Source organism: Patella vulgata, chromosome 1 (assembly GCF_932274485.2).
Source record: "Patella vulgata chromosome 1, xgPatVulg1.2, whole genome shotgun sequence".
Taxonomy (NCBI): domain Eukaryota; kingdom Metazoa; phylum Mollusca; class Gastropoda; family Patellidae; genus Patella; species Patella vulgata.
In genome coordinates this window covers 88959440-88978933 of record NC_065879.2, presented here as the reverse complement: position 1 = coordinate 88978933, position 19494 = coordinate 88959440, and the positions used below count along the sequence as shown (strand labels likewise).

Here is a 19494-nt window from a genome sequence, read left to right as displayed (position 1 = left end):
TTCTTTGACATTCGTTCAAAATTTTTGGTGATTTTAAACGATTTTTACGAATTTTTAAACAAAGATTAGATATTAAACGAATTTCCTGAATTTAGTGCTAGATACACAAGATTAAATGATACCTGGGTTACAGTGCGATCCAATAACATAGACAGGCCTCGAAGTAATTTGCAATAAACGGACGATACACGGAAAGAAGTTTGCAATAAAAGTGACTATTAAACTATGTAATAATAATTTATGATCTCATAAACAAATTACAGTCGGTGAATAATTCTGTCACGTGCTGGATCCATAAACAAATAACTAGATTGTCAATTATACTTCTCTTACATGCTAGACTATTTCCCTCCACCGGTTTTTCGTGACATGGAGTAGGTTCGCCTGTCCAACCTCGTGGGTTTTCTCCGGGTCCTTCGGTTTCCTCCCACTGCTAAAGACCCCTACGCGCAAGCGAATTATTGAAATAAAAATTAAACCATATGTTAGTCCCGAAATGACCCAGTTTGTGTCGAGTGGACGTTAAACCCATCTCTCCCTCTCTCCCTCTCTCTCTCTCTCTCTCTTTCTCTCTCTCGCTCTCTTGTCCCCGCCATTCTTTATCTAGCAGGCGACTATAGATCCATTTACACGCAATCTGATTAAAACACAGATACTATTTCGTTTCGGTTTTTATAGTTCAAAATTTCTGTACTACACTGGGATCTGGAAGAGTTGTTGTATAACATGTGTTCTAGATGTGAGGGATTAGCCAATGAAACCATCTTGGCGTGTCATGCACGGAACTGTGGGTAAACCACTAGAAACGTCAAAGCTGATTAATTAATCAATATCTGACGTCATAGGGTCAAAAGCCGCTCGTACGACTCGACACAAAGCAGGTCATTTCGGAACTCACACATTGTTAAATTGTGTTTCAAGAAATGGCTTGCGCGTAGGGGTCTTTAGCAGTGGAAGGAAACCGGAGGACCCGGAGAAAACACATGAGTCAAGTGGTGTGGTCGCCTATCTAAACTCGTGGGTTTTCTCCGGGCTCTCTCTCTCTTTCTCTCTCTCTCTCTCTCTCTCTCTCTCTGGTGACGAGTCATTACACTCTATTCTATTGTAAAACCTGCAAGTCGTTAATTATACATGTGTGTTTCTAGCTGGGTTTTGTTTAAATATAGGTCATTGTGATGGCTGTATGAATGGTATAAGATATCAGATGATGACTGTATGAATGGTTGGCGATATCAGATGACATGATACAGAATAGTCTGTAATTCATTAATAATAAAATATCAGCAAGCGGTTTAATGAACAAAGCTTTCAAGTTTCAAGGTTTCTAGTGTTTTGTCGATTGTGTAATCAGCTAAACCATCGACATGTAACACTACGTACGCCATGAGGGAAGTTTTGCCCAGACATGTAACAGTACGTACGCCATGGGAGAGAGAGATAGAGCGAGAGATAGATACAGAGACAGAGACAGAGGGACAGAGGGAGACAGACAGAAATAGGGTTTAACGTCCACCCGACACAAACCAGGTAATTTCGGGACTAACATATGGTTCAATTTTATTTCAATAAGTCGCTTGCACGTCGGGGTCTTTAACAGTGGGAGGAAGCCGGAGGACTCGGAGAAAAACTACGAGGTTGGACAGGCGACCATATTCCTTGTCACGTACAACCAAGTAATCGAAACCCAACCGGTTGACTCAATGTGACAGACCTTATGATACAGCGCGCTCGAGCTAACCATTCGGCCATCCACCCCCTGCCATGGGGGAAGTTTTGTCCAGACATTTGCAATACCGTCAACTCTATGTCCGATTCCAAGTGCCAAGGGTTCGGTTACGTGCACACCAAACTGTTACATGGACTAGACGCTATTTCTTGCTAGTGAATAAGACGCTGAACCATGTGTTAGTCCCGGAATGACCTAGTTTGTGTTAAGTGGACGTTAAACCCCATTTCTCTCTCTCTCTCTCTCACTTCACCGATACAAACTACATGTACATGTAGCAACTACAACTAAGAACATTCGAATGTTCGAATGTATATATATAAAAAAACGAAATATAGATCTGGGCCCTGTTCCACAAAATCTTAACTAAAGATAAAATCCAATTTTTAGTAGATACTTCAATTTTGATTGGCTAAGCACTAAAATCAATCTATTATTATCCAATCAATTTACTAAAATTTGGATTTTATCTTATAGTTAAAATTTCGTGAAACAGGCCCCAGGGTTACTCTTTGTCAGTGTTGCAGGACGGAGGGCCTGGCAAGGTCAGTGTCTAGTCCTTCGGATGGAATGAAAAGCCGAGGTCCTTGTATATATTGGCATGCACGTAAAGGAATTCAAAATAAGAGTAGGCCCTCGCGCCACTGCCCGAGCACTGCGTGGCGTATACCCGTCCTCATTATCCCAGTCGGTGCAGATAAGTAGGGCGTTAAACCCCATTTAATTTCACTTCTTGCCATTCAATTTACTTCATTCTGAGCCATGTTATCACTGTTGTTTGGACAAGACGTGTGCATTGTGGTAACCAGGGCATTGGTATATTCGAGACTTAGCCTCGCTTTCCCATTTTTAAATTAAATTTTTAAAAGGCGAACCGTTCTAATCTAGTTAAAATCTTAAGTATCCGATGCCATCGAGAGTTGATTATGGTCTCGTGTTGTTAATAAATGTCTAATTAATAGTTTATATAAAATTACAGGGCTAAAGAAAGACCTGCAATAGGCAGATTTAGCTCTTGCATAATGTTTATTTAAACTATTATTGCGAGAACTGTCAGCTCTTTATCTAAATCTTTCTCTGATTGATCACCATATCATGCTATATTAATAATACAAGATACCTGTTATACGTCAATAGATATATTTGAATTTTAATAAATTTAGAGACGATTTAGCTCTTGCATAATGTATCCTTAACTAGTTTAATTATCGAAGTTCGTAAAACATGGTCATTTTCGTACCCAACCTATTGCAGAGTGAAAAGAAAATTATTCTTAACAAGTTAACTGGTTTCAGTCCTGATTCTAGCTTTTTGTTTCTCATTATATTTATTGATAATAGATTTTCAAAGATTAAACAAAAATAAATATTCCCTCGCGGGTAGGAAATCAATACGTCATTTATCAGTTGGTTCTCATTATTACCGTTTAATGATTTCTTTATATCACTAAATCACGTTGGCTAAGTGGTTAAGAAGCTGACTCGCTAGCCTGGAGGTCGCGTGTTCGATCCCTGCATTATCCGAGAAAGTTTATCCATAGTCTCCACCTCCAGTTCATTTTAAAGCCGCTAAACGTACTTGCTTTAGTTCAAACTGTATTTTTTTGTGGCTTAACGTACACTCGAAACAAACTAGGTCATTTCGGGACTAACATATGGTTCAATTTTAATTCATTAATTTAGCAGTAGGGGGGAAACGGAGAATCCAGACAAAACTCACGAGGTTGGACAGGCGATCCTTAACCTTGTCACGTACAACCGGGGAATCGATATCACGCCAGTTGACTCAATGACAGACCTTATGATGCAATGCGCACGCGCTGAAAATTGACTGGTTCAGATCTCGAATGTCTAGTTCATGTCTCTTTAAGAATGGTGACGGAACGACAACTATTGTGTTTTGTCTATGTAGCTTAAATCATGAATGTCGAGTCCTTGCCTCATTAATAATGGTGATGGAACGACGACTATTGTGGTTTGTCTATCATGTGACCTTATAAACGTTACACCACGAATACAAGTTGATAGACAAGTTGATTCACGTACCAATACAGCAGCTGTCAGTGTTTGAATGTGTCGACAATCTAATTAAAACTGCCCCTTGGTATCTGACAAATTACCACACATACTCAGATATCTGTGCGCGACTAAATGAAGGTGCTATAAATAGCCTAACGCGCGTGCTTTAGATCATAAGGTCTGTGGTGGTTTGGAATTCAAGCTTGTATGCAACAATGAAATGAAATGAGGTTTACCGTCCTACTGTTCTGCTCCGAACTGGGCTAATGAAGAGGGGCATACGCCATACAGTGTGCTATGAGGGAATTTTTGCACCGACAGTTGCACTACGGCCTACTCTTATATCAAATTCCAACTGTCAAGGAATCTTTACGTGCACGTCAATGTGTACACGGGACCTCGGTTTTTCGTGCCATCCGAACGACTAGACAGCTGTCCTTGTCAGCCCCCCCCCCTCGTCCTGCATCACTGTCAAGGGGGAGACACACTGGAAAATCTGGATGAACTTTCTCGGCCAATGCAGGGATTGAACACCCGATCACGCAACAATGAGTAGATTTGTTTGCCTAACCTCGTGGTTTTGTCCTGAGTCTCGGGTATCCTGCGGTCGCTAAAGACCCATCTGCGATTATAGTCGTTCGGGTGGGTCGAAAAATCCGGAGTCCCGTGTAAACATTGGCGTATACGTAGTATGTTCCTTGAAGTTGGAATTTTATATAAGGGTAGGCCGTATATAGCGCCACTGTCCATGCAAAATGTCCCTCATAGCACACTATATGGCGTATGCTCTTCTTCATTAGCCCAGTCGAGACAGAACAGTAGGATATTAAACCCCATTTCATTTCATTTCACTTACACGCGATAGTGAATTGTTGAAATAAAGATTACCATATGTTAGTCCGGAAATGACCTAGTTTTGTTGAGTTGGCGTTACTCTCTCTCTCTCCCCATCTCTCTCTCTCTCTGTTTATATTTCTTCGATAAAGTACTTAAACTATTGTATCTAGAATAAAGTTTCGTGTAGTCTTTCAAACAGAATCAACCAGTTTTAGTAATTTAAAATATTCCTGTATCTAGAATTAAGTCTCGTATGGTCTTTTCACACGGAATAAACCAGTATTATTACATTGAAATATTCCTGTATCTAGAATAAAGTCTCGTACTCTCTCTCTCTCTCTCTCTCTCTCTCTCTCTCTCTCTCCCTCGTTCTCGCTCTCTCTTCTGTTTAACAAATTATATAATTATGATAACCCCTGGTTAATGTCTTTCGTGACCTAGTGATATTTCCCGCCATTTTTATACAAAGAGAGAGAGAGAGAGAGAGAGGGGGAGAGAGAAAGAGAGAGAGAGAGAAAGAGAGAGAGGGAGAGAGAGACGTCCACTCGACACAAACTAGGTCATTTCGTGACTAACATATAGTTAAATCCTATTTCAATAATTCCAGTGAGCGTAGGGGTCTTTAGTAGTGGGGGGAAGAAAACGGGGAACCCGGATAAAAACCCACGAAGTTGGACAGGCGATCCTACTCCTTGTCGAGACAACTGGGGAATCGAAACCACCCCAGTTGACTCAAAGACAGACCTAATGATACCCCCTCCCGCCTCCCCCCTCCCGCCTTCATTATTATACAACAGACGACTAAAGAGCAATTACAACTTTCACGCTATTACATAAAATATATGCTGATTACAATACCATAATATAAGGTCTTTCAGACACCTGTTCAACACTAGTAATTTAAAGTGACGCTGGGGATATTTAGACGATCAATTACTATTATATCCCACTAACAAATGATATTCATATAATATAAGATTATATTTCATAATGGTGTGATTATTATATAATCTACTCACACATATAAATAATTAGATTTTATTATTATAGTTTATAGTGGTCGATAGGTTTCATTTGATAATATTGCAATAATCAATTGATCATTACCGTTATATCATATGTTTCACTATTATATTATATGAAATGAAATGAAATGGGGTTTAACGTCCTACTGTTCTGCTCCGAACTCGGCTACTGAAGACAGGCATACACTATACATTGTGCTATAAGGGAAATTTGCCCGGACAGCGGCACTATGGCCTACTCTTTTATCGACTTCCAACTGTTAAGGGGAGGGGGAGGGGGTGAATGGTTAGCGTGCGCGCTGTATCATAAAGTCTGTCATTGAGTCGACTGGCGTAGTTTCGAATCCCCGGTTGTACCTGACAAGGAGTAGGGTTGCCTGTCCAACCTCGTGGGTTTTCTCCGGGTCCTCCGGTTTCCTCCCACTGCTAAAGACCCCTATGCGCAAGCGAATTATTGAAATAAAATTAAACCATATGTTAGTCCCGAAATGACCTAGTTTGTTTCGAGTGGACGCTAAACCCTATGCGCAAGCGAATTATTGAAATAAAATTAAACCATATGTTAGTCCCGAAATCGAAATGACCTAGTTTGTGTCGAGTGGACGTTAAATCTCATTTCTCTCTCTCTCCAACTGTCAAGGGATCTTTTGCGTTCATGCCAATGTATACACGGGACCTCGGTTTTCGTCCCACCCGAACAACTAGACAGCTGTCCTTGTCAGGCCCTCCGTCCTGCATCACTGACAAGGGAAACCACGCCGGAAAATCTGGATGAACTTTCTCGGCCAATGCAGGGATTGAACACCCGACGTCCAGGCTAGCGAGACAGCGTCTTACCCGCTTAGCCATCGTGTCTCCTACTAATAATGAGATATATTTAAAGGCGCAATACCACTCTTGTTGTAACTGAATAATATGTCCCAATCTTTATTCTGGTCAACAAATTGTACTATTTTAGAATATTTCAATTAATTGATGATACAAATTTCATCTTAACACACCTTATTTAAAAATTTTGACAAATTCAACATAATGGTTTGAAACGTCTAACGTAAACCTTTTCAAATGAAACTTCGATTTAAAAATATTTTCGAACCCTCTGGACAAGTAAAATAGGATGTAATGGATAATTTACACAACAGGTAGGACACTTAAACATCTAGTACTTAGATAGAGATATTATTTATTTTCTGGAGCTTTCAAGCCAGCAAGAGTGTTATTGTCCCTTTAAATTGCGGCCACGGTCAAGTACGCTTTCTATATGTCTGTAGGGGTTTGGTGACCGAATGGTCGAACGCGGGCATTAAATAGTTTCTTATTTTTCAGCATAACACAGGGGTGGGGGGGGGCTGAAGGGTTATCGCGTGCGTGTTGTTTCATAATGTCTGTCACTGGGTCAACTGGCCTGGTTTCGATTCCCCGGTTGTACGTGACCAGGAGTAGGATCGCCTGTCCAGCCTCGTAGGTTTGTGTCACTTACAATGCCTTACCATTTCATAATACGCTTGCATGATATGATGTTTTGAATTATTGAATTAAAATTGAACCATATGTTAGTCCCGAAGTAGACTAGTTTGGTTCGAGTGGACGTTAAACTCCATTTCTCCCCCACCCCACCCTCCCCCAGTTTGTGTCACTTACAAAACCTTACCAATTCTACGGTTGCTACGTACGATGTTTTGTATAGTTATCACTCATAATGACCTTTATAGTTCTATCCGGTTATAACCATGTAAAATAGATTATACCAGTGATATTTATTTACACAGCTCTCGATACAATTAATATAATTATTATATCTCCTAATAGATTGATGGATAACAATTTACAGGCCTGGTATAGAACTGCTATTATTATGACATATCCTATTAGATCTATTGATAACAATTCACATTAAATTATTAATTAACATTGTACTGTTTCTAATTGATATAACTGTTATTATTATAGACATGGGCCCCCGCGGTTCATGGCAAAACGTGAAAAAATTCAAATTCCAGATGAAAGTTTCACGGTAATCGATCTAGCGGCGGGAGGGCGGTGACCGAGCTATCCCTCAACCTTCTCTGTGAAGTTCCACTCAATGATCGGTCTAGGCTTCTAGCGGCCCGATGGGCAGAGACAGGGTGAGTCTGCAATCCCTCAACCTTCTCTGCGAAGTTCCACTCGGTGATCGTTCTAAACTTCTAGCTGTGCGATGGGTGGAGACTGGTTGAGTCTGCAGTCCCTCAACCTTCTCTGCGAAGTTCCACTCGGTGATCGGTCTAAACTTCTAGCTGTGCGATGGGTGGAGACTGGGTGAGTCTGCAATCCCTCAACCTTCTCTGCGAAGTTCCACTCAATGATCGGTCTAAACTTCTAGCTGTGCGATGGGCGGAGACTGGGCGAGTCTGCAATCCCTCAACGGTCTCTGTGATTATTCTTGTATAACAGACCGTTTAATCTTGCCCAGGGCCCCGCTCCGGTTAATCTGGGCTTTGGTGACATATCCTAATAGATTTATTGATAACAATTCACATTAAATTATTATGACATATCTCCTAATAGATTTATTGATAACAATTTACGTTAAATTATTAATTAACATTGTTTCTAATAGATTTAAAACATGTTCACGTCAGTGATTTCTTTGAATAGTTGAACAGGATATAAATAGAATTTAGACTATAATGACGATCATGACTACATTGTTAAATCTCTGTCTATAATTCCCAGACGAGGTACAAAAATTTTTAATAGAGGGCATGCACTCTAGATTCTTGGCGTACTACCATGAAAGTTTTGTCCGAACAGCAGAGCTACAACCTAGTCTTATTTCGAAATTCAACTACATTGTTAAATTACTTTTTGTCTATAATTTCCAAAGGGGATACTGAAATTTTGAACAGAGGGAGAGAGAGAGAGAAATGGGGTTTAACGTCCACTCGACACAAACTAGGTCATTTCGGGACTAACATATAGTTTAATTTTATTTACATAATTTGCTTGCGCGTAGGGTTCTTTAGCAGTGGGGGGAAACCGGAGGATCCTACTCCTTGCCACGTACAACCGGGGATTCGAAACCACGCCAGTCGACTCAATGACAGACTTTATGATACAGCGCGCGCACGCTAACCATTCAGCCATCCAACCCCCCTTGAACAGAGGAAATGCAATCTAGATTCATGACGTTCATAAGGGTAAGATGAAATGAATTGAAATAGAGTTTAATTCCTACTCTTCTGCGCCGACTGAGCCAATGAAGACGGATATGCGCCATGCAGTGTGCTATGGTGAAAATTTTGCCCGGACAGTGGAGCTACAACCTAGTCCACTCTGCAAACCTCAGCAGATTCCAGTACCCTACATCTAGTCTCGGATGTATGACGAAGTCCGCCATTGGAACTACCGTCAAGTTCCCGGATTACCAACGGCGTTGTCCATGACGACGCCTTTGAAGAATGTTTTATCATACAAATATTTCAAAGTCTGAAGCTGTTTATCTTTCAAGTTTGTCCGATTTTCTTCAAACAAGGATAACTTTGCACTCAAAATTCTACACGCGTTTCAACTTTGATAACTTCTTTTTAAAAGCGGCAAGTTTTCATAATAAGTAAGCCGCTGCCGTTCCCGCATCGCAATTGTATAGGCGAGGCAAGATGTAGAGTAACGGAATCTGCCGATGTTTGTCGAGTGCAACCTAGTCTTATTTCGAAATTCAATTGTTACGGTATTTGTCTTACGTGCACATCGAACCTTACAATATACCAAAATGGTTCTAAAAGCACATATTAATGTAATATGAATGTATGTAAAGTGATTTATATTTATTTTTAAATAATTTATTGTAATTTCTAATCAATTATATTCTTTGAATGGCATTTAGTAATTGGAACATAATCAAATAAGACACTATTTATGGATAACAATTACTATGGTTTATTTCACTGATACGTTTCAACAAGATTTCACAAGTCGTTATCAAGCATATAACAGATAAACATGTGTCTGTATAACACATTGATTCTAGTCAATATTTTCAAATCAATCTGGTTAAAACACAGATCCTATTGCGTTTCGTTTTTATAGTTCAAAATTTCGTTTTACTTGTCTTTACTACACTTGGATCTGGAAGAGTTATTATTTAACTCGTGTTCTGAATGGTGTCAGGGATAAGCCAATGAAACGGTCTGTGACGGCGAGCTTTAGGCGTGTTTTTCACGGAACTGTGGGTAATCCACTAGTAACATCAATGCTGATTGGTTAATCAAATGTCTGACGTCATAGGGTCATAAGTCGGTCTTTTGACCCCTGGCGTGACCTATCGCTATAACATGTCATATCTTCATGTAGTGTAGGCCATAGAAAGTATAAAAAACGAAACGAAATATAGATCTGTATTTTAATAAGATTGTAATTCAAATTGAACGACGGTGAAATACCTGAACAGTTCAAATTGAACGACGGTCATTTACGTCTGCTTAGTCCATGTTTATCATTATTTTGTCGTTTAGGAATTAGTCATTACTAATTACTTTGGTATTGCCTTGTAGGGTATATTTTTCTTTGTTCATTACGTTGATTGCGTGTACAGTGTTGGATAATAGGATCATATATTTTCACGGCAAGATAAGAACATCAATATTGATTGAAATGGAGCATTTAATTTAAAAGATTATAAATAATATTGTGTTAGTGGTTCAGCCCCTATAAATTCAGGGGTTTGGATGGCCGAATGGTTAGCACGTGCGTGTTGTATCATACGGTCTGTCATTGAGTCAACTGGCGTTGTTTCGATTCCCCAGTTGTATGTGACAAGGAGTAGGGGCGCCTGTCCAACCTCGTGGGTTTCTCCGGGTCCTCCGGTTTCCACCCACTGCTACGCGCAAGAGAATTATTGAAATAAAATTGAATCATATGTTAGTCCCGAAATGACCTAGTTTGTGTCGAGTGGACGCTAAACCCCATTTTACTTTCTCTCCCTTTAAATGCAAAAATTAAGATATTTGATGTAAGGCTAATCATGTGTTAGTCCTGAAATGGCCTAGTATATGTCGAGTGGACGTTAAACCCAAGTTCTCCATCTCCCTCTCTCTTTAAATTCAAAAATGGAGATATTTGATGCAAGACCAGAAATCATCAGACGTAATAATGCCATTATACAGAGTACTGGAACTAATTAATAGTATCTCTCTATATTCGGTGGGGAGGGGGTACATGCCTCGGTAAGTAGTTATCAAAGACAAACGCTGCACCCATTGTAATAATACTGTTGTGCAGGGAATTAGAACTAATCAACTACCATGCACAGGTCTACTGAATAGATGGATTAATCAAACGGTGATATTAATGTGCACATATCTATTCAACTGATTTAATCAAATATTCTCTCTTTAGAATGTCTAAATGATTGTATATTATTCATACGTGCATCAAACAACGAGTGACGTAATAACTCTATTATGTTTGGTTGTAATATATTTGAAAATCAAACAGCGTAATGATGGCGTTATCTTTGGTTGTGATATACAGTAGAATCTGTATTAAGCAACCACTCCAGGGAATTTTCGTGACTGACCGCTTAACGAGGGTGGCCTCTTAATAAAATCTCAATATTAGTTAGTGCTGACATCAAGTAAAGTTTACCCTTGGATGTATTGGGAACAAACGTCAATACTTGCATCGGTAAATTTGACCGTCGATAAAACGTGCTTGGAACGAAAATGTTTTGACTCGAATCTTTGATATTACTTTTGTAAATGAGTCATTTTGGACCAATATTGATACTACTATCTACCTTTGAGATGTATATCAACAGCGTAATTGTATTATGTATGGTCGTAAATAACCCATAATACTTCCTAAGGTAATATCACTCAACTTATAACAATACATCCTAGGGCAATATAGCACAATTTATAACTCATAGTAATACCTAGAGTGATATCCCTCAACTAATAACCCAAAATAATACATGGGGACTAATAACCCAAAATAATACCTAGGGTAATATCACTCAATTAATAACACATAATAATACTTAAGGTAATATCACTCAACTAATAACCCAATAATAATACCCAGTAATATCACTCAATTAATAACCCAATAATAATACTTAGGGTAATATCACTCAATTAATAACCCAATAATAATACCCAGGGTAATATCACTCAATTAATAACCCAATAATAATACCTAGGGTGATATCAATCAACTAATAACCCATAATAATACCTAGGGTAATATCAATCAATTAATAATCACCTAGGGTGATATCACAACTAATAACCCATAACAATACCTAGGGTGATATCAATCAACTAATAACCCCATAATAATATCAATTTGTATTTTCAGTTTAATTTTGATTTTAATCTAATTTTTCTTTTCAAGATTAACATTTTTGTTTTTGTTTTTTGGTTTGTTTGTTTGGTTTTTTTTTTTTTTTTTTTTTTTTTTTTGGGGGGGGGGGGGGGGTATATTGTTTTGTAAATGAAGTAATGAATCATAAACGTGAATATTTGTTAAATATTTAAACTATTTTATGCACACGATGACTTCGGCCTAATAACACCCAACTTTTAAAGATACATTATGGGAGATTAGATAAAGAGCTGGCAGTTCTCACTATAATAGTTAAAAACTACACAATGTAAAGGGAATTTGTTAAAAATTTCAGTCATATTGATCCATTCAGAACCAAACATTTAGCGTTTCAATTTTCGTCCTAGCCTCGATCATCATTACTAAAGTCGGTACGATAAAACAAAAACATAGTCTCGAATCTCGATTATTCATTTTATGATTAAATCATGAATGAAAGTTGAGCAGCAAATCGGATCCTAATCAGGTAAATATCGCAGGCTAGTGATGACATCGAGAGTTTATTATGGTCTGGATAAGTTGATTAATGTCTAATTAATAATTTAGATAACATTTCAGGCCTAAAGAAAGACCTGCAATAGGCAGATTTAGCTCTGGCATAATGTATGTTTAATATTGCTTTCCGAATTTGCCCCGGCATTACTTGTTCATGGCCTGGTTTTAATGTTACATGTGGGACTTTATCAATACATAGTTGACAAACAATACACGTGTTATAATTTCCCCGCGGTTTCTCGTATATCAAACATATGATGAGTGTTGTCTTTGTATGTTGAGATCCAATTTACTGTTTGATAATTCCTATAGGAATATTTCAATTTAATAATACTAGTTGATTCTGGACAATACGAAACTTTATCCTATTCAATTTAATAATACTGGCTGATTCTATGTAAAAGATAATACGAAACTTTATCCTAGATACAGGGATATTTCAATATAATAATACTGGTTGATTCTGTGTTCAAAGACCATACGGGACTTTATTGTAGATACAGGAATATTTCAAATTACTAAAACTGGTAGATTCTGTGTGAAAAGACCATACGGGACTTTATCCTAGATACAATAGTCTTAAGGTCTGTAGTACTTTATCGACGAAATATAAACAGAGAAACAGAGAGGGGGGGGGGGGGAGGGAGAGAGAGAGATGGGTTTAACGTCCACTTGACACAAACCAGGTCATTTCGGTACTAATACATAGTTCAACTTTATTTCAATAATTCGCTTGGGCGTAGGTATCTTTATCAGTGGGAGGAAACCGGAGGACCCGGAGGAAACCCACAAGGTTTGACAGGCGACGTACAACCGGGGAATCGAAACCCCACCAGTTGACTCAATGACAGACCTTATGATACAGTGCGCACGTGCTAACAACAATCAACAATCGAAAACAAAATATAGTCCATTTTATGTACTCGTTTGAAAACTTACATTACAAGAACCGAAGTGTTTAAGAACAATAGCTGAACGGTATTACGAATACAGGTCGGCTGGCAAGTTGGCAGGAATGTCAATTTCCTGAACATTCAATATTAAAAAAAGCCTAGAGTCAAATAGCCTACATATTAATATTATTTTAAATGTTAAACTGCTTCAGATGTTATCATACAACTTGACTATGGAAGTGAATAAATGTATTACTGATATGTTCAACATTTATAGTTGGAGTAGGTGTCCAAATGTCAATCAACAATAGGAGGGAGGGAAATATATATATTATAAACTTTCAATTAGGCGAGGAGTCACACGATTATGAGAGAGAGAGAGAGAGAGAGAGAGAGAGAGATTAAACTACTTTATATCCCTATTCCAATAGTTTACTCACACAGCTTATTGTAGTCGTCCGGTGACCAAGTATAAGTTTGGATCGAAACCACAAACCCATACTGTGATCCGAAGTGCACGCGAAGATAAGTCGACCACCAAACCCCGCAATTTGTTATGGGACTGGCTCTATAAAGCACTAAAATCTTTATCGGCCGGGGGGTTGTATGGCCGAATGGTTAGCACGCGCGCGCTGTATCACACGGTCTGTCATTGAGTCAACTGGCGGGGTTTCGATTCCCCGGTTGTACGTGACAAGGAGTAGGTTCGCCTGTCCAACCTCGTGGGGTTTCTCCGGGTCCTCTGGTTTCCTCCCACTGCTAAAGACCCCTACGCGCTAGCGAATTATTGAAATAAAATTAAACCATATGTTAGTCCCGAAATGACCTAGTTTGTGTCGAGTGGATGTTAAACCCCATCTCTCTCTCTCTCTCTCTCTCTCTCTCTCTCGCTTTATCAGCCCCTGCTAATCACGAGCTGCTTACGAGCTGTAGTTTATGTCTAAAACAAATGATTAAATCAAAAAAATGGATAATCGAGACGATGTTTTTTTATCGTACCGACATAAGTAATGATGATCAAGGCTAGGCCTAAAATTCAATCGCTAAATTTTCGGTTCAGTGTGGATCAATTTGACTGAAATTTTCAGCAAATTCCCTTTACATTATCTAGTTTTTAACTATTATAGTGAGAACTGCCAGCTCTTTATCTAATCTCCCATAATGCCCCTTTTAACATAGTATACCAAATGAAAAAAATAACAATATGTCCAGTCATGATATAAAAAGAAATGAGGGCTTAACATCCAACTTTTGGGCAGCGACAAGACAACCAATCCATTTATAGTGTGGACATAGTGGTAACTGCCAGCTCTTTATCTAATGTGTCATAATGTCGGTTATTTAAAAGTATTTATTTGAAAGATATCGTGCAATATAAAGGCATTAATCCGGTCTTAATTAGCCCGGTTGATGCTAAAAAAAATATAGAATTTAAAGTAATTTGTAATATACACAAAGAACTATTATCATATTTTAAATTCTGTACAAATAAATAAAAAAATAAACAAAATTTCAAAATAAAGCAATTACTGATTATTGTAGCGTGTGTAAATCAATGGAAAGTTTTTATTTAATATGGGGAGGGGGGAGGGGTAGCCGAATGGTTACCGTGTGCGCGTTGTATCATACGGTTTCGATTCCCCGGTTGTACGTGACAAGGAGTAAAGTCGCCTGTCCAACCTCGTGGGTTTTCTCTGGGTCCTCCGGTTCCCTGCTACTGCTAAAGACCTAGTTTGTGTCGAGTGGACGTTAAACTCTCTCTCTCCCTCTTCTCTCTCTCTCTTCTCTCTCTCTGCTCTCTCTCTCACACACACTCTCTCTCTCTCTCTCTCTCTCTCTATCTCTCTCTTATTTAATTTGGTCTTTAAACAATTCACACAATGTCGATCAACTCGATAGCGAGTACTGTATGTTTCAAAATGCCTCATACTGTCAAATTGAATTGCGTATATATTATCCCCTAGGAAGCTCACCGAAGATTATTTTATTTCAAACCAATTTATAGCTAAATAAATTGCTGAACCATGAATTTAATTTCAATTATAGAGAGAGAGGGAGAAAAGGGGTTTAACGTCCACTCGACACAAACTAGGTCATTTCGGGACTAACATATGGGTTAATTTTATTTCAATAATCCGCTTGCGCGTAGGGGTCTTTAGCAGTGGGAGGAAACCGGAGGACCCGGAGAAAACCCACGGGGTTGGACAGGCGACCCTACTCCTTGTCACGTACAACCGGAGAATCGAAACCACGCCAGTCGAGTCAATGATAGACCGTATGATACAGCGCAGCGCGCACCTGCTAACCATTCGGCCATCCACCGCGACACCCCCCCCCCCCCCCAATTCCATAGGAAGCCCCCACTGAAGCTTATTTTATTACAAGTCAATGTGTAGCTAAATAAATTTAATTTGAATTGAAACTCACCTTTATTTCTAATCTGTGTTCTTCACTATAATCCGAACCGTTAAACTTTTAAATATGGAATTCCATTCTCCGTATATTTAATAACTAAGATTAAAATCAGGAAGATTTTTAAATCTAATATGCTTAAAAACTGTGGTATATATGCTTAAAAACTGTGATATATACTTAAAAACTGTGGTATATGTGTCGAAACTGTGGTATATATATGCAAAAACTGTGGTATATATGTAGAAACTGTGGTATACGTAGAAAGTGTACCCGTTAACTCTGTATATCACGCCTTATTAAAATATAAATTACTAGCGAGTTAAACTGGCTCAACGATTCCTGTTGAACTGATATGGAACACTACACAACACGAAGGCTGACTTAGTAACACAGTATACATGAGGTATGGAGCTAGTCGACTTTAGTAAGATTCTTATCGATGTGTTGGCACTAAACTCTCAACTTTCAATCAATAATTACTATCAATATACAAGATGTGGTACACATGTAACACGCGGTGTTTAAATCCATTGGACTTTTAAATCTTAAATCGCTATAAATATCCAACTGCTCTAAATCTATATAAATTCACAATTTGTTCAAATTTTAAGGACGTCAAATGTGTATAAAATACTATCACTATACAAGATGCGATACATATGTAACACGCGGCGTTTAAATCCAACTTATTTACTTGAAGGACTTTTAAATCTTAAATCTTTATAAATATCTCAATTCCACTGCTTTAAATCCATATGTTGTACATAAATTCACAAATTTTTCAGATTTGAAGGACGTCAAATATATACATGTATATAGAAATGCTCTATACAAGATGCGATACACATGTAACACGTTGTATAAAGTCCACTTTAGTGTATCTTCGCGTTTTGAAGTATAACTCTAAATCTATATCGATTATATAAGATGTGTTACATATGTATCATACACTTTATTTCAATTAAGGATTTTAAATCTAGACTATTTCTCTCAATATCTTTGTGGTGGTTTCACGCCTGTTTCTACTGTTCTAAATCTATAGGTTGTTACTTTAAATATCTGGCGATTTCACGCGTGTTTCTACTGCTCTATGGGTTATCCGTAAATCCACAATTTGTCCAGATTTTAAGGACTTTAATGTACATAGTGTCAGAAATGATATACTCTACAAAATGCGATACACATTTAACACACGGTGTTTAAGTCTATTTTTCCCCTTTAAGACTTTTAAAATATATAGGCTTTCGCTCTCAATTAAACTTTTCTAAATCTCTATGTTGTCCATAAATCCACAATTTGTTTAGATTTGAAGGACTTCAAATGTATCTGCGACTTCTGAAGAATAACTCCAACCGTCATTTAATTTACTATGCATATGTAATACGCTGTATTTAATAAGTACAATTAATTTCCTTTAAGGACTTTAAACCTACAGGTCTTCTCTGTGAATATCTCATTGTTTAACGTCTGTTTCTACTGGTCTAAATGTATCCGCGATGTTTGATGGATAACGTATATTATATTGTTAGTAAATGATATACCATGCAAGAAGCGATACACGTGTAACACGCTTTATTCGAGACCACTTTATTTCAGTTAAGGAATTTAAATATATCCGCGATTGTTTGAAGAGTAACTCCAAATGTATACTAAGTTATTAATGTTCTATATGACAGGCGATGTTATTAATCAATGTTCTATACAACATACGATTAAACCACTGTATTTACTTTTAGGTCTTATTTTTCGCTTTAAATATCTGATGGTTTCACGCCCGCTACTACTGCTCTGAATCAACAGGTTTTCGCTCTGTGTATCTGGCTGTGTAGAATCCGTTTCCAATGCTCTAAATAGATAAGTTCGCTCATAAATCCACGATTTCTCAAGATAAACTCTAAATGTATAACAAAGAGTAAGGGTGGATTAAATCCAGGGTTTTATTTTCAGTTAGATAGTAACCGTGTTCAATCGTCTTTACTACACTTGGATCTGTAAGAGTTGTTATTTAACTCGTGTTCTGAATGGTGTCAGGGATAAGCCAATGAAACGGTCTGTTACGGCGAGCTTTAGGCGTGTTTTTCACGGAACTGTGGGTAATCCCCTAGTAACATCAATGCTGATTGGTTAATCAAATGTCTGACGTCATAGGTTCATAAGTCGGTCTTTTGACCCCTGACGTGACCTATCGCTATAACTTGTCAGATCTTCATGTAGTGTAGACCATCGAAAGTATAAAAAAAAAACGAAACGAAATATAGATCTGTATTTTAATCAAATAGTAACCGTGTTGTGTTGTAAGATACAGGTTCTCCTTCCTTCCAGTTCACTTCCAGTTCACTTAATTCCTGAAGTAGATCTAAAACAACGGGATGTCTTTAAATCATCGATTTTTCCACATTTATTCCAAATGTATATAGATTAAATCCAGTTTATTTCCAATAGATTAAATCCAAGTCCTATCCAATAAGGGAGATGTGTTTAGATCAAGAAGGTCTAAATCTATGGGTGGTGCGTAGATCCGCAATTTTCCTATTGTCTAGCTTTTAAGATTTTATTACTTACTTTTAAATGTTTAAATAATTTAGCTCCTGTTTACCTCTCAGATCTTTTAGAACTTTATACACCTGGCCGAACATTACCTACATCAGATAAACTACTTTTAAAGCCCAAAACTGTTCAACTAGTCTCTTATGGTCAGCGCTCTTTTAGTTATCAAGCACCTGTTTTATGGAATAATCTACCATTTAGTTTAAGATGCTGTAGATCTCTATATTCTTTTAAAAAACAACTTAAAACACATTTATTTAATCCGACTTTTAACCGACTCTGTATACAATCGTTAACATGTCCATAATCTTGTTGTTTATGTATGATTTACATTGTCACTCTGTATATGAAAGGGTGCACTATAAATATGCTGTAATAATAATAATAATAATAATAATAAATGTATAGATCCAATCTAGTATATTTCAAATAAGGGGTAGGTGTTCAGTTCAATTATCTCCAGAAGATGTAAAACTATGGGCGCTGCTTAGATCAGAGATTTTCCAAGATTTAATGTTATTGTGTAGATCTAAAACAAAGTGACGTCTTTAAATCAGAAATGTTTCCAAATTCACTCCAAATGTATAGATTAACCTCCAATATGTGGTATGTGTTCAGTTCACTAATTCCATGAAGAAGATGTAAAACTATGGGTGGTGCTTAGATCCGCGATTTTCCAAGATTTAACCCTAATATATAGATTGTAATGATTTCAGTATTTACATAGTATTTATCTCCAGTAATGGACACATCTGTGTTTCTTTTATTTATTTCTAGAAGAAGTTCTAAATCTATGGGCTATCCCTTGATACGGAATTTTACCAGATTTAATCCTAATGTCTAGATTGTAATAGTGGATTAACTATAAGAGTGGTTTCAGTACTTAAATATATACTTTATATCCAGGAATAGACAGATCTTCGTTTCTTTTACTTATTTCTAGAAGACGCTGGAAATTACTTATATTAGCGATGTTTCGAGGGTAACTCCTAATGTATAGTCTGTATGTTCCAGAAGAGACTCTAATTCTATGGGTTGCACTAATATTAGCGATGTTTCGAGAGTAACTCCAAATGTATAGTCTGTATTTTCCAGAAGAGACTCTAATTCAATGGGTTGTACTTATATTAGCGATGTTTCAGTAGTAACTCCAAATATATAGACTGTATTTT

At 37.6% G+C, this 19494-nt stretch overlaps 1 protein-coding gene across 1 annotated transcript in view; it reads right to left on the bottom strand.

Moving 5' to 3' along the window:
- LOC126812550 (orexin receptor type 2) overlaps positions 1-16181 on the bottom strand; it is a 35469-nt gene extending 19288 nt beyond the window's left edge. Inside the window, exon 1 of the mRNA XM_050539042.2 lies at positions 15788-16181. The gene's annotated coding sequence lies outside the window, so the exon portion shown is untranslated. The remainder of the gene's footprint in view (positions 1-15787) is intronic.
- Between the last annotated feature and the right edge of the window lie 3313 nt (positions 16182-19494).